Genomic DNA, 5,841 nt, shown 5'->3' with positions numbered 1-5,841 from the left:
GGTTCCAATGTTAAAATGTTATGGACAAGAAAACACAGTTCACGTTGCAAATCCAAAACGACATATTTACTTCCAAAAATAATTATAGTCTACTGTAGTCTATAGTAACCTGCCTTTTAGCCATGCCAAATGCTCCCACATAATAGAGGATAAACTAGTCAACGTGGCCACCTATCCTTAATTTACTGGACCCCCCTACTCTTCCTACTCGCAAAGAAAGGCCTGTATATAAAACTTGTAAATGTCAAGGGTATCTTTATAATTTCGAATAAGTAAAGGCAGGGGCTGCCGTGATTAGATATCTAATCTTATCAATCTCGATGGTATGATACACATGCATGTATCGTTTACACACATATAAAGCATAACATAACATACATAGAAAAGAATGAGAAAAATCTGTCAAACTCAAAACAACTCATAAAAAAATAGAAACAAAAATCATCAGTGGAAAAAAATGACAAAAAAAAATAAGAAAAAAAACAGCCAGAGAAGAGAGAATTGATTGAGTGGGTAGAGGATCGGACAGATCTTATAATACTAATTAAGAAAAGGGAAAAAACCCTTCATTAAGTTCTTTCTCTTTCTAATCTAGCTATCATCTGAACTGAAACTGCTGAACTCTCAAGGAAGGAGGTTGTATGTATGTACACATATGTATGTGTATGGTCGATGGTCATGATGGCTAGCTAGGGTTAATGCTTTGCTTAATTGTACAAATTAAAATCTGCTTTTGGTGGAGAACCTGATACCTCCTTTGATGTGTGAGTGGGTGGTGCTGTTTCTTCTCTTCTCTCTCTCTCCTCTTCTCTTTGCTTCTTCATCTCTTCTTTGTCCTCTCCTCACTATTTACGTCTCAAACTTCTAAATTTTCATGGATTTTCTCTGTCAAACCCATGAGGGCACAAAAACTTGAACAAAGGTTTGCAATTTGTATGATTTCATGTTATGTATCCCTTCTTTTCTTTAAGATCTTAGATTGATTTCTCTCTTCTTTACCTCAAATTCTCTTCTGGGTTTGGTTTTTTATAAGATTTGTTGATGGTCTCATTTCTTTTGAAAAAACTCAACTTTCTTTACTCTAGTTTAGCTGATTCTCTACTGAACTATATGTGATTTCATGTGCTGTTTTCTATCTTTCCCTGTGGTTACTGATCTTGTATCTGATCATGTATAGGTTAGTTTGTTTCACTTTAATTTGTTCTCTTCAATCATATCTACTGTTTCTCTCTACCCATCTCATGAATTTCTTTCTTAATTTTATCAGCACTTCTCTTGGCTGTTTCTCTATACTCTCACTACTGATTTTGAATCTATGATTTTCTTCTACATGAAATAGTACTACCATATCTATGAAATGGGATTTTGATTATGAAACTACTACTACCATATGATTTTGAGATCTTTTCTCACAGTTTTTAATGCTTTTCATCTGGTGTTATCCTCACATGAAATGACCTTTTTGATATCCTCTTCTTTTCATAAGATTTTGTTTGTTTTTCTTCCACTCATAATTACTAGTACTACTAACTTCACTCATCTTCTTCACATAAAATAACGTTTATTTTTGCATGGGTCTTCTAAAAAACTTGTGATTTCATTGATATTTTTGCAGGTAATAAATGAAAGATATAGATGACGATAATGAAGTGTAGTGGATGAAGATCGGAATATATAAAAGGGTCATATATAGATAATTGAAAAGAAGTGGAATCTAGTGGTGATTTATTTTTGGAAGAGCTTATGTTATGCTGAAAACTAAGTATAATAAGAATAGTTGTAATAAGGAGGAAAGCTCTATCTTGTGTACTGTTGTAGAAACAGCACAAGAGGAGATAATAAGTTGTTCATCTTCAGATGTTATCCATTGAAAATAACAATCCAGATCTCTCATGTTCTTCTCACAAGATTTCAGGACTGAAAAATCATGAAAGGGGTACAACTGATACAGTTACTTTGGAACAACAACAACAAGATCATACAGATCTGTCACAGTCAGGCCTTACTGATTATGATAATCACCATCACCTTCCCACCTTTTCTTTAAGGTAAAACCACCTTTGATCATCAATTCTCTTTTTCTTCTTCTCTAAAAGGAAGTGGATTACATCTGCAAGATTTTGTTTCAACCAGATCTAGAGGTGTTTGATTTTATGAACCATTGAATAGTTCCAAAATTTTATCTTTTCTCTTTTTCTCTTTTTCATGGGTTTGAATCTACTAGACCAATCAATGTTCTACTCACCCCATATTAACTACTAATCTAACACCTTCAGGTCTAATTTCATCTTAACAAAAATCTTTAATTTCTCAGTTGATCTAGTTTTCTGTCATTTCATGTCTCTTCCATGGTTCTTCTTCTACCTGAAGTCTTCTACCAAAATTTGAGAACTTGTCTACTGTTTCGATATGTGTTTGTTGATCTGATTATTGGGTTGTACCTTCTTTCTTCTCTTAGAATTAGCATATGATAATAGATTGAGGTGAAGAATGTTGTGTTACTTTGCAATAATGTAGTACTTAACTTTGACCTTTGGGTTTGTGTTCTTGCAGAGATTATGTGTTTACAGCTAGACGAAAAGGTATCGAGAAGAGCTGGCCTTTCCCTCAACAGTATCTAGATATTTGTTTAAAGCATGGCGTTAGAGATCCATTACCACCCTTCGAACCTCCTGATTCAGTAAGAAACCTTTGTCTTCGTAACCAAAGTTTAGTTGAAGTTAATTCGCTCAGAAAGGATGAAGAGAACGTTAATTTAGATGGAGAATCACTTCATAAAAAGTTCAAGTCTAGCGAACGCAGTCATCAGTCTGTTTTGAGAGTTTCAGATCAAACACGAACTCTGTTGCAAGAACCGAAGAAGTTAACATCGGGACCTACTGGCAAAGATTTGTGTCCGGGTTTGCATGAGATTGAAGAAGAAAGTGTACCGACAATAATTACTAATCCTCCTCTATCTAAAAAGGAGAGACTTTCTGTAAGTAGAGTCGCTGCTTATTCCATAGAAGTAGCAACCACTTCTTCAAAAGCCTCGAAAGAACATCAAGTTCCAGTAGCATCAAAGAAGAGCAGAAACGCCATTGAACCAACTTCTAAGAAGTGTAAAGTAGTTGAGAAATCGGGTGTAGTATCTAATCCCAGTCGTACAGAAGATACCGTGTCAAACACAGCGATCATATCTGAATCTATGGCTTCCAAAGTCTGCCCTGTTTGTAAGACATTCTTGTCTACTTCGAACACCACTTTGAACGCTCACATTGACCAGTGCCTTGCAGTGGGATCAACATCGTCCAAGTTAGATGTGAATTTTACGCAAAGCAAACATAAAATAAAGCTAGTGAAGAAGAGGTTGATGGTGGATATCTACAAAACTGCCATACGATCCACTCTTGAAGACCTCGATAGGAGAAATGGTTCAAATTGGGCTGTAGGGTCAAAGACTCCTACACCAGATGCTGCTGAGGTTTGTACTGAAGGCAAAAGGAGAAGGCTCTCCCAAACATATCCCGAGGATATTGGTGATGAAAGTGCAGTATATTTAGATTCAAATGGTAGAAAAATTCTAATCCTATCAAAACTTGATGAGGTACCAGTTCCGAGATCAGGTGAAGATTCCAAAGGAAAGAGACCAACAAATGAGAGCAAAGAAAAGAGTATGGGTTTGGTCGGAAAGGTTAAATGTGTTGGATCAAAAGATGGTAAGCATCTGAAATTCAAGCCTCAAAACAAAAAGACATGCTCTCTCAGTCGAACCGAGGTATGTTTCTCTACTTACCTTCTGCCTCTCCTTTTGTTGATTATAAGGAGAGGTATCTCCTCTTCTCTAACAGGGTTCTTGATGATAAGGTTTTACTTGTAAAAAAAAGACTTGTGTACAGTCTTTTTCATGGATTTATAACTCAAGTCTGAAAATTAGGTCAGGCATTTTTGTTTCATTTTCCCACAGTTACTTCACTGCCTCTCTTCATCTTTCTCTCTTTTCTCTCTTTCTTTTTGTTCCCTTAATTACAATATTTTCATGTTATAAGCTATTTTTTCTGTTAATTTTATTTTTTCCTTTTCGCTAGTTATTGAAAGCTATGTTCCTTTCATGTTACCTGTAAACTTCCAAGTTCACAGTCGAATGAAATGTGTTCTGCATGCATTGCAATTTTAAGTGATCTAATCTATAATGTTTTCATTTGTTTGCAGTGATTCGGGCACTGGGGATGAGAAAGATGGCATGAACGTTAATTTTGAGGAGGACCCTATGCCAGAACTTCCAAAGGCTCGTGACAGTTCCGTTGTTGAGTTAAAGCAATGGGTATGCTCTAAAAGGACTGGTTTGTCTACGAAGTTAGATGGAAAAGATGCTTGTCGAGGATTAAGATATATCACTGACACGAAACCCATTAGTTGAGAATATTCAGTCAAATGTCAGCAACTCTCCTGAGGAGATACTCCAAAATCCTCCTACTCCAAAATTTGACAAAGAGTGGCTGGTCTCCAAAAGCCACTGTAAATCGTTTTAATGCTTGAATGAGGGTATCACTTCTTATACATGGATGTACTCTGAAATTGTCAAGGACTTCCAAAAATCTCGTTACTTCTCCAAGGAGCAAGAGAGTAGAGGTCCAAAGTGTAGCCATTGCTGAAAGTCTGCCAGTTTGCCCAAGAGGAAGGCTGTATACCCCTCAGTTGAACCATCTTTTTCTAAGTCAAAACCTTATGAAGGGGAGAAAAGCTGTATCTGGAAAAAGTCTCGCATGCATAGATCCACAACGAAGACAAGGGAGCAGGTTAAAACTGTTTGGTCGGATGTGAATGGGCAATACAGTCGGATGGATGATTCTTCGGAAAACAACCGTCGAAGCCTAGATCAAATCCGAGGGGGTCATGAATCTAATAGACCAAACAAATTTGCAAGGAGTGAAGAAATAGATATGTGCATCAGTGATGTAGCGGTATCTCAACAAGAATCAGAAAAATCTGGAAGGAAGAAACCAAAGTTTTGGGAGGTTTGGAGTCGGAACCCAAAGCTCCAACTGTGTCTTCTCATGTTGAAGTTCATTTTAGGACTGGTTTTTTCCCGGAAAAATTGAATGACATGGAATTTGCTGCTGAAGAAACTTCTTTTAGTGGGAAGATGCTACTATGGAGCATCTGCCTCCAAATGCTAGATCCAACTGTTACCAATCATGTGGAAGTGAAGCTTGGGACTTTCTTCTGAACAAACTGTTTGTGATGGTCAACAAGGCTTAAGTTATTCCAGAAATGTGATAGATGTAACTCAAAGAACTTATATGGCACCAAATGTGGATTTTTACAAGGTTGATCGGGGGAACTCTTTTTAGAAAATGAACACAGAATGTGGGAGTGAGCAGATATCTATACCAGGACCACCAGGGTTCTTCTTGCCGAGTCCGGGGGAAGATATTAATTCAGATGTTCATGTTGATAGTTCTTCATTACGTCAAACAGGTTACCATCTTCTCAAGATCGATCTGTGTTACTCGATAGAGATTCTTCAGGATCTCCTGTTTCTGCAACCTCTACAATCTCTCACTTGCATACACATACAATCTCGGATTCAGATTGTGCGAACCAAATCCAGTTGTCGGATCTCCGTCTGTTCTTGAAAAGCTTGTAAACAATCTCTCATCAAATGGTAACAATACCAAGCCTCCAATGATAAGAGATGTTAACCCATTTTCATGTTCACCAAACATGGTAAATGCACAGAGAAATTTGGGTATGCTGAGCCGGAAAGATACTAAAAAATCCATGGTGGCGGAATCTCTGAAATTCTCAGATGATCAATCACCATGTTGTTGCTCAAAGAAGGAGAGAATCCCTTGGGAT

General features: G+C 37.1%; 1 pseudogene; it reads left to right on the top strand.

The window, feature by feature from the left end:
* Positions 1-438: 438 nt before the first annotated feature.
* LOC113294551 lies at positions 439-5,629 on the top strand (annotated as a pseudogene).
* Positions 5,630-5,841: the final 212 nt, after the last annotated feature.

This window comes from Papaver somniferum, chromosome 7, assembly GCF_003573695.1.
Source record: "Papaver somniferum cultivar HN1 chromosome 7, ASM357369v1, whole genome shotgun sequence".
Lineage (NCBI taxonomy): Eukaryota > Viridiplantae > Streptophyta > Magnoliopsida > Ranunculales > Papaveraceae > Papaver > Papaver somniferum.
The sequence above is the reverse complement of the archived record's forward strand: the minus strand, read 5'-3'. Positions and strand labels throughout refer to the sequence as shown.